Here is an 11,496-nt window from a genome sequence, read left to right as displayed (position 1 = left end):
TCGCGTCCCAGTCGCGTCCCCCAAAGCTAAATAGCGCCTCATTTTGTGTCCGGCGTCCCCGGTAGAGACTCTATGTATAGAGTCTCGACCGGGGACGCCGGACACAAAATGAGAGCCCATATGCATGCATGCAGCCCTAGTCCCCACATGTCATTCTCTTTCCCCACACTTTCTCTCACCTACTTTTCCCACATGGGGTGGTCCCTTCTATTAAAATGCATGCATCCGGACGTTGTTTGAGGGACGCGGCTGGAAAGGGTCTCTTTTCTGTACAGATTTTTGATCTCTTTTTGTCCGGTGCGGTCCTAAACGCGCCCCAAATCATTTGTGTCGGACGTTTTTTGAGGGATGCGACTGGAGATGCTCTAAACCCCAGATATTTTGCTGGCCCGGCGTTCGTCGTCCACGCAAGCTGCTCCGTCGCTGTACCTACCGGGACCACGTGGCGCCTCGCTGCTCTAGATCAGCGGCCAATTGCGGCTGGCCACCGCATTCCAAATCTGGAGTTTTACTAAACACGTTCACTGGCCATTGTCCTCATCAAGATCGTGCTGGTCCAAAGTCGAACGGTCCGTTTCGTGCATAAAGAATTCATACAGCCCTTGAGATTTTGCTAGGTGCACGCAGACAATCCCCCAAGGTAAAAATTACAGGTCGAGGGAAGAGGGAATATGTACTCCGTAAGACTTGTACTCCGTATGAGTCTTCAAATTTACATTTTAGTCAAAGCAAAATTCACCTTCCTGACACGGTTTTCCTTTTTTTTTGTCACAACAAATTTTATGGACATATGGGAAAATAGGTTCAACAAAACACAGTAGCACCACAAACCAAAGATGAAATTTTTGCTATGTCTAATAATTTTGTGAACAATGAACTTCAAACAAGTATTAAAATAAGCAGACAACTCTTAATTTGTTGAGTTCATCTTCTGCATGAATATAAATTCCTTCAAGAAAAGACAGTATTCTGCATTCGGCAAAGAAAATAAAATTATTGTTCTAATAACAAAAAATAGGACGCTAGCTATCAACCGGCTATAGGAGAGGGGTGATACGTCTCCAACGTATCGATAATTTTTTATGTTCCATGCCACTTTATTGATGATACCTACATGTTTTATGCATACTTTATGTCATATTTATGCATTTTCCGGCACTAACCTATTAACAAGATGCCGAAGAGCCAGTTGCTGTTTTCTGCTGTTTTTGGTTTCAGAAATCTTAGTAAGGAAATATTCTCGGAATTAGACGAAATCAACGCCCAGGGGTCTATTTTTTCCACGAAGCTTCCAGAAGTCCGAAGAGGAGACGAAGTGGGGCCACGGGGTGCCGCCACAGTAGGGCGGCGCGGCCTACAGGGGGCCTGCGCAGCCCTGCTGTGTGGGGCCCCCGTGACGCCTCTTGACCTGCCCTTCCGCCTACTTAAAGCCTTCGTCGCGAAACCCCCAGTACCGAGAGCCACGATACGGAAAACCTTCCAGAGACGCCGCCGCCGCCAATCCCATCTCGGGGGATTCAGGAGATCGCCTCCGGCACCCTGCCGGAGAGGGGAATCATCTCCCGGAGGACTCTTCACCGCCATGGTCGCCTCCGGAGTGATGTGTGAGTAGTTCACCCCTGGACTATGGGTCCATAGCAGTAGCTAGATGGTCGTCTTCTCCTAATTGTGCTTCATTGTTGGATCTTGTGAGCTGCCTAACATGATCAAGATCATCTATCTGTAATGCTATATGTTGTGTTTGTTGGGATCTGATGAATAGAGAATACTATGCTATGTTGATTATCAATCTATTATCTATGTGTTGTTTATGATCTTGCATGCTCTCCGTTACTAGTAGAGGCTCTGGCCAAATTTTTGCTTGTAACTCCAAGAGGGAGTATTTATGCTCGATAGTGGGTTCATGCCTCCATTAAATCTGGGACAACGACAGAAAGTTCTAAGGTTGTGGATGTGCTGTTGCCACTAGGGATAAAACATCGATGCTATGTCTAAGGATGTAGTTGTTGATTACATTACGCACCATACTTAATGCAATTGTCTGTTGTTTGCAACTTAATACTGGAAGGGGTTCGGATGATAACCTGAAGGTGGACTTTTTAGGCATAGATGCATGCTGGATAGCGGTCTATGTGCTTTGTCGTAATGCCCAATTAAATCTCACAATACTCATCATATCATGTATGTGCATGGTCATGCCCTCTTTATTTGTCAATTGCCCAACTGTAATTTGTTCACCCAACATGCTATTTATCTTATGGGAGAGACACCACTAGTGAACTGTGGACCCCGGTCCATTCTTTTAATCGAATACAATCTACTGCAATACTTGTTCTACTGTTTTCTGCAAACAATCATCATCCACACTATACATCTAATCCTTTGTTACAGCAAGCCGGTGAGATTGACAACCTCACTGTCACGTTGGGGCAAAGTAATTTGGTTGTGTTGTGCAGGTTCCACGTTGGCGCCGGAATCCCTGGTGTTGCGCCGCACTACACTCCACCGCCATCAACCTTCGACGTGCTTCTTGGCTCCTACTGGTTCGATAAACCTTGGTTTCTTACTGAGGGAAAACTTGCCGCTGTACGCATCACACCTTCCTCTTGGGGTTCCCAACGGACGCGTGCTGTACGCGTATCAAGCTCTTTTTCTGGCGCCGTTGCTGGGGAGATCAAGACACGCTGCAAGGGGAGTCTCCACTTCCAATCTCTTTAGTTTGTTTTTGTCTTGCTTTATTTTATTTACTACTTTGTTTGCTGCACTATATCAAAACACACAAAAAATTAGTTGCTAGCTTTACTTCATTTACTGTCTTGTTTGCATTCTCCATATTAAAAACACAAAAAAAATTAGTTACTTGCATTTACTTTACTTATTTCATCATGTTTCCTCCTAATTTTACTTTAAAAGATATACATGTGGGAGAAGGGTCTATCATTGGAAGAGATAATATAGAAGAATTTTTCACCCATGTTAGCATGGATGAAGATTTCGAAGATATACCACTATTAAAAGCTGCCCCTACTTATGAAAGTGCCTCTGCTTGTTTAGTACACATGTTGGAAACTAGATTTATTAGTCTCAATCCCATGATACAACACATGTTTCTTACACTTTCTGATATGGAGAGGGGAGAAAAGAGGGATTTTGTCTTAAAAGTCCTTGATAGAGAATTTAAAGATATAGCTAAAGAAGCTAGAAAAGTTTTTATTAAGCATAAGAGGCTTGGTATGTTCACCGATTTTAAAAGAACACTCGAAAAGATGGACATGGATAGAATTAAGTACACTAATAATATTAATGATGGTGGGGAGATTAAAGCACCAATACCTTGTAAGTTCCTAGCAATGCATGAAGCTCTAGATGATAATTATGCTTGGCTTGTTCCTGAAAATTTGTTTGATGAGAGTAGCAAGCCCAAGACTAATGAAAAGGGAGCCTCTGAAACTTATGTATCCAAAATACATGCATGGTTGAGAAAACTCCAAACCCCGCTGTTGATGCTTCGTCTCTTGATAATACTTGATACACACTTTCTGCGCCTAGCTGAAAGGCGTTAAAGAAAAGCGCTTATGGGAGACAACCCATGATTTTACTACTGCACCTTTATTTTATATTTGAGTCTTGGAAGTTGTTACTACTGTAGCAACCTCTCCTTATCTTAGTTTTGTTGCATTGTTGTGCCAAGTAAAGTCTTTAATAGTAAGGTTCATACTAGATTTGGATTACTGCGCAGAAAAAGATTTCTTGCTGTCACGAATCTGGGCCTAATTCTCTGTAGGTAACTTAGAAAATTATGCCAATTTATGTGAGTGATCCTCAGATATGTACGCAACTTTCATTCAGTTTGAGCATTTTCATTTGAGCAAGTCTGGTGCCTCTTAGAAATTCGTCTTTACGAACTGTTCTGTTTTGACAGATTCTGCCTTTTATTTCGCATTGCCTGTTTTGCTATGCTTGATGGATTTTTCGATTCCATCAACTTTCAGTAGCTTTGTGCAATGTCCAGAAGTGTTAAGAATGATTATGTCACCTCTGAACATGTGAATTTTGATTGTGCACTAACCCTCTAATGAGTTGTTTTGAGTTTGGTGTGGAGGAAGTTTTCAAGGATCAAGAGAGGGAGATGATATAATATGATCAAGGAGAGTGAAAGCTCTAAGCTTGGGGATGCCCCGGTGGTTCACCCCTGCATATTTCAAGAAGACTCAAGCGTCTAAGCTTGGGGATGCCCAAGGCATCCCCTTCTTCATCGACAACATTATCAGGTTCCTCTAGTGAAACTATATTTTTATTCCATCACATCTTATGCACTTTGCTTGGAGCGTCGGTTTGTTTTTGTTTTTGTTTTGTTTGAATAAAATGGATCCTAGCATTCATTGTGTGGGAGAGAGACACGCTCCGCTGCTGCATATGGACAAATATGTCCTTAGGCTTTACTCATAATATTCATGGCGAAGGTTGAATCTTCTTCGTTAAATTGTTATATGGTTGGAAACGGGAAATACTACATGTAGTAATTGGTAGAATGTCTTGAATAATTTGATACTTGGCAATTGATGTGCTCATGTTTAAGCTCTTGCATCATATACTTTGCACCTATTAATGAAGAAATACATAGAGCTTGCTAAAATTTGGTTTGCATAATTGATCTCTCTAAGGCCTAGATAATTTCTAGTAAGGGTCGAACAACAAGGAAGATGGTATAGAGTCTTATAATGTTTACAATATGTCTTTTATGTGAGTTTTGTTGTACCGCTTCATACTTGTGTTTGTTCCAAATAGCTTTGCTAGCCTAAGCCTTGTATCGAGAGGGAATACTTCTCATGCATCCAAAATCGTTGAGCCAAAAACTATGCCACTTGTGTCCACCATACCTACCTACTACATGGTATTTCTCCGCCATTCCAAAGTAAATTGCTTGAGTGCTACCTTTAAACAATTCAAAATTTATCACCTCTGATTTGTGTCAATGTTTTATAGCTCACGAGGAAGTATGTGGTGTTTATCTTTCAATCTTGTTGGGCAACTTTCACCAATGGACTAGTGGCTTCATCCGCTTATCCAATAATTTTGCAAAAAGAGCTGGCAATGGGATTCCCAGTCCCAAATTAATTAACCTTCATAATGTTACAAAAATAGACACTCCTCCATGGTATGTGATTGTTGGACGGCACCCGAGGATTCGGTTAGCCATGGCTTGAGAAAGCAAAGGTGGGGAGGAGTGTCATCTAAATAAAACTAAAATAAAAAGGCACTCCTTCATGGTATGAGATTGTTGGCAGGCACCCGAGGATTCGGTTAGCCATGGTTTGTGAAAGCAAAGGTTGGAAGGAGTGCCACCCAAAAATAAAAAAATAAAATGGGAGCCGCTCTTTGAAGGTTTGTCTGGCAAGGGGGTTAGAGTGCCCACTACCATTCGTTGACAACAACAAACACCTCTCAAAACTTTACTTTTATGCTCTCTTTATGTTTTCAAAATCAAAACTCTAGCACAAATATAGCAATCAATGCTTCCCTCTGCGAAGGGCCTTTCTTCTACTTTTATGTTGAGTCAGTTCACCTATTTCTCTCCCATCTCAAGAAACAAAGACTTGTGTGAACTGTGCATTGATTCCTACATACTTGCATATTGCACTTATTATATTACTTTATGTTGACAATATCCATGAGATATACATGTTACAAGTTGAAAGCAACCGCTGAAACTTAATCTTCCTTTGTGTTGCTTCAATGCCTTTACTTTGAATTATTGCTTTATGAGTTAACTCTTATGCAAGACTTATTGATGCTTGTCTTGAAAGTACTATTCATGAAAAGTCTTTGCTATATGATTCATTTGCTTACTCATGTCATTTACATTGTCTTGGATCGCTGCATTCATTACATGTGCTTACAATAGTATTGATCAAGATTATGATGGCATGTCACTCCAGAAATTATCTTTGTTATCGTTTACCTACTCGGGACGAGCAGGAACTAAGCTTGGGGATGCTGATACGTCTCCAACGTATCGATAATTTCTTATGTTCCATGCCACTTTATTGATGATACCTACATGTTTTATGCATATTTTATGTCATATTTATGCATTTTCCGGCACTAACCTATTAACAAGATGCCGAAGAGCCAGTTGCTGTTTTCTGCTATTTTTGGTTTCAGAAATCCTAGTAAGGAAATATTCTCGGAATTGGACGAAATCAACGCCCAGGGGCCTATTTTTCCTATTTTTCCACGACGCTTCCAGAAGTCCGAAGAGGAGATGAAGTGGGGCCACGGGGCGCCGCCACAGTAGGGCGGCGCGGCCTACAGGGGGCCCGCGCGGCCTTGCTGTGTGGGGCTCCCGTGACGCCTCTTGACCTACCCTTCCGCCTACTTAAAGCCTTCGTCGTGAAACCCCCAGTACCGAGAGCCACGATACGGAAAACCTTCCAGAGACGCCGCCGCCGCCAATCCCATCTCGGGGGATTCAGGAGATCGCCTCCGGCACCCTGCCGGAGAGGGGAATCATCTCCCGGAGGACTCTTCACCGCCATGGTCGCCTCCGGAGTGATGTGTGAGTAGTTCACCCCTGGACTATGGGTCCATAGCAGTAGCTAGATGGTCGTCTTCTCCTAATTGTGCTTCATTGTTGGATCTTGTGAGCTGCCTAACATAATCAAGATCATCTATCTGTAATGCTATATGTTGTGTTTGTTGGGATTCGATGAATAGAGAATACTATGCTATGTTAATTATCAATCTATTATCTATGTGTTTATGATCTTGCATGCTCTCCGTTACTAGTAGAGGCTCTGGCCAAGTTTTTGCTTGTAACTCCAAGAGGGAGTATTTATGCTCGATAGTGGGTTCATGCCTCCATTAAATCTGGGACAATGACAGAAAGTTCTAAGGTTGTGGATGTGCTGTTGCCACTAGGGATAAAACATCGATGCTATGTCTAAGGATGTAGTTGTTGATTACATTACGCACCATACTTAATGCAATTGTCTGTTTTTTGCAACTTAATACTGGAAGGGGTTCGGATGATAACCTGAAGGTGGACTTTTTAGGCATAGATGCATGCTGGATAGCGGTCTATGTACTTTGTCGTAATGCCCAATTAAATCTCACAATACTCATCATATCATGTATGTGCATGGTCATGCCCTCTTTATTTGTCAATTGCCCGACTGTAATTTGTTCACCCAACATGCTATCTTCTCTTTCTAAATAGCTGACCCCATTTTCTTGCCCTCCTATGAAGCCACGTCAACCCTATTGCTTCTATGCCCCCGCACTCACGTCTCGAGAGAAGACGCGTTGCGTATTTCCCTGATCGATCCATATATATGTGCAATTTTTATCCACATGGGCGGCGGGCTTCCCTTCTTAGTACGTGGGCTGGGAATCCTTACATGGGCCTCTTCTCTGATACTGGTAGTGCTCTCCGCTGCTGCAACCTACATAACTTTTTTTGCCATAAAAGCCATAAAAGTCCTGCGATTAAGATCCCCTGAATACTTATCTTCCACTAACGCACCCTCCACTAACGATCGGGCTATTAACACTCCCCTCCTCACCTTTTTATGCCTCCATCGTGACCGTGCCGCCGCTAATAATCTACAGTAATATGCAGCCGACTCACAGCCATGGCCACCAAGGGTACCAGCTTGGGTATGGAGGCGGTCACCACCGTTGCCCCTGGGGGGGATTCGACTAAGCGTGCCTCCCAAGGGATTCAGCCAATTCCTCCGTCAGGAATCTATGTTTTTCTACCCAAATTCGTTTTGCAGGTTGTCATAAACTTTGCTCACCATCTTCCTGATCTTCTGGGTACACGTTTACGCTCATGTCTGATCAATTCTCTGTCAGCGTAACTCCACCAGAGGCGAGCCCTCACTCATGCCGTTTTTTGGGCTGCTTATTTGTACCACATGTAATCTGAATTTTGCTAGATGTCATATTCCCTTTTTTGCAGGTAGTATATTCCACATTCACGCTCTCCACTTTTCCAAAACTTTCTCAGACAATCAAAGGTCAGGTGCTCTCCCTGCTACAATCATCTTCAGGAGCTTCAGTTTTATTATCAGTATTCAAAAATACAAAATATGTATGACATCAATCTGCAAACTCGGGGATGGGTTTATCTGGTGCTACACAATATTAGCTGACGAAACATGAACTGCAAGAAAATATATGCAGGCCCCAGTTAACCGGCATATACAGTGTCGTGTATCCACAGAAGGTATGCAAGTTGACATCTCACAGTGAGCCAGCGTTTAGCAATGAATTCTGCTTCGCTCTTCTGGGATGTTAAGGGTGTCAAGTGGGATCCCACTTTTGTCCCACTTGTAGTATAATTTGACTTTTCTAGTACAAATTTTAACATCAAAATTTGAACTACATAGTACAAAATGACATCCCACTGGGATCCCACCTTGACACCCTATGGGATGTCACCGCTCGCCGTAGAGCATAAGCCTGATACACTTCATTTTCTTTTGATCCCACGGTAATCTGGTCGATACATAGAACAAGTGTGTTGGGTGTTGCTGCTGAAAGGTGATGTGGTGTAAGTGGTGTTCTGCCTTTTTCTATCACAGATGGAAGCTGCATCGTTTCAGCTACCTCTCATATTTGTTTTATGCTCTTTTGTCCCATACGAAGATTAAGCAAGGCTACTTGATTTTGAAACCCAAAACAAAACCTACATAAAGGAGTGATGCAAAATTATCGATCATCTGTTGTCAAGCCTCCTTTTTTTTCTACGACTAGATTGAGGAACACATCTTGAGTTCTCATAGTAACATGTATTTCCTTCAGCTTTTTCATATAATTATAAATACATATATTCATCTTGGAGGCTGCGAGTGACACACACACTTTTTAATTTAATTAGTAGCTTAACTAAGGCTTGGCCAGACAAAGTGTCAATAATTTGAATGCTCCATATATTGATATACACTTGAAACCCTATTTCATTCAGATTGCACTGCCCGTGTTTACATCATGTATATGTTGGCAAGGAAAAGACACAACATTTAGAGATTCTTTTAGCATGAAAACATGGATTCATTCCTGTTTGGTATTACTATTTTTTTTCATACAAGATACTTAGTACAGTATAAGTTATGCAACATTATTTTCATACGAGATTTGAAATTTTTTGGAGTTCAATTATTTTTATCTACAAGGCCCCGCTGCAACGCGCGGAGTATCATCTAGTTTATCTTATGGGAGAGACACCACTAGTGAACTGTGGACCCCGGTCCATTCTTTTAATCGAATACAATCTACTGCAATACTTGTTCTACTGTTTTCTGCAAACAATCATCATCCACACTATACATCTAATCCTTTGTTACAGCAAGCCGGTGAGATTGACAACCTCACTGTCACGTTGGGGCAAAGTAATTTGGTTGTGTTGTGCAGGTTCCACGTTGGCGCCGGAATCCCTGGTGTTGCGCCGCACTACGCTCCACCGCCATCAACCTTCAACGTGCTTCTTGGCTCCTACTGGTTCGATAAACCTTGGTTTCTTACTGAGGAAAAACTTGCCGCTGTACGCATCACACCTTCCTCTTGGGGTTCCCAACGGACGCGTGCTGTACGCGTATCAAGGGGGTGGGGGTGATCAGCTGCCTTGCTGTCATATCCTATTTAAGTAGTAAATATGAGACATCAGATTCTCACAACATCAAAGTTCCTCATGTAGCATTTTTGGTTCGCTACCAACGATAACAAGCCTCAATACCGCATTCAAATCATCAAATTCATCACATCATTATTTTTCCCCATGTTGTAAAAAAATGTGGGTATGCAACAAATCCTTATTAGTTGCTAAAAAACGTAGAATAATGTGTTACAAGGCATGCTATTGATGATTATTGATAGAGATCCTATTCGCAAAAAAGGAATGCATCTCCTTGAATCTAGTTGATTTTCGTGTTCGTTGGTGTGGTTCAAGTTTGGCTCTTTCGGTCTACGAGTCTCATCTTCAGCAATGATTGTTAATCTAGTGTGCAGGTCATTTGGGACATAGCACGCGACTTCCATTTGTCTACTGCAACAAGCTTTACTCTACTACGATGATGGAGGGGGAAGCACAACGGTGCGCCTCCAGCTTGCGCCACTGATTTTACTCATCACTAGGTGGTCTAAGAACCTATTTGTATTTTTTTTTTTACTTTTAGAGTTCTTTGTGCTACTATCATGATTTTCTATAGATCCTCTTTTTTTCAAAAAAGTAATTCATTTTTCCAATTATTCAACACAGAGCAAAATACATTTTTTTCTATAACGAATAATTCTAAAAGTGGGGATTTGTATCTGGCAAAAGAAGCACGAACTTAGAGCATCTCCAAGAGAGCGACCCAAATAGGCACCGGTAGCAACACCATCATAGTGCTATTGGGGCTATCGTCACTACGTCTCTGAGTACAGGGAGGGGTTCCCCACCGACAATACCAATAGCCTAGACCCAATAAAATTTGTTTGGCCCGAAACAAATTGAAACTCGCAAATAGGGATATAAATTCAAAGTCAAGTTTTCCGAATAAAAATCCAAAGTCCAGTTTGGCCAACACATCCGACCACCAAACAATTTGAGCTTCATGCAAAATAGATCAAATGAACGGTGTGAACTGTATGGGAAGCTCCATCACATCTGGCTTATCGATCATCGGTGGGTTCACGGTCACTGGTGGATCCTCCATGATTTTTTTTTGCATTCCGCCTTGATGACCCCCCACCGATGCGAAATGGACAACTTGTTGCGGATAATGTGGATCGAAACATAATCTTCAAATTGCATCATCTCATTGACTTGGTCGAAGATGTGATTGTAGTATTTGCTAGAGGTTTGGTTGGCACCGGTGATGGGGTCAAGGCTCACCGTCTTGCATGCCTTGATGAGGCACCCAACCTCCAACGGCTTCCACCCAAGACTGTGTGTTCCAACCGTTCATTTCCTCTTTGTCTTGGTAGTGGCGTCGGTTTCCACGTAAACCACGTCGCCCTCTTCTTCCTTTTTGCCATCATCACTCTCTTCTTCCTCTTCGCCGTCATCGAGTACAGGCTCGGCGTGCCTACCGTATCAGATCAAGTGACCCAAGATATATGAACACAAGCAAATTCTCAAGATTTCGGCGCCCATTCATCGAATTGCACACGTGCGAAAATCATATGGTGGTAGTCTCATACCTCGTTGTCATTGTAGATGTAGAGCGCGCTAGATGTACAGTCGAACACATGGTGGGCGTTGTTGCCCTCGAAGAGGTTTTGAGGAAGGTCGGTGTTGCAATCTCGTGAACGACGACACTTCCAGATCATCGATGCATAGCAGGTGAGTTGGTGTAGGAGCTGTTGAGGTCGAGGCGAAAGGCCCTGCGTTGCGGTGCCGTCACGGGCATGAACGTGGTGTTGGGATCGACAATCACGTCATTCTCGCCGAACTCGGGGGGTGAAGTGCATCTAAGAAGGCGGAGTCAGATTGGTGAAGAATGCTGGCGA

The sequence above is a fragment of the Lolium perenne genome, chromosome 3 (assembly GCF_019359855.2).
Source record: "Lolium perenne isolate Kyuss_39 chromosome 3, Kyuss_2.0, whole genome shotgun sequence".
NCBI classification, from domain to species: Eukaryota; Viridiplantae; Streptophyta; class Magnoliopsida; order Poales; family Poaceae; genus Lolium; species Lolium perenne.
Note: the sequence above shows the minus strand (reverse complement) of the source record.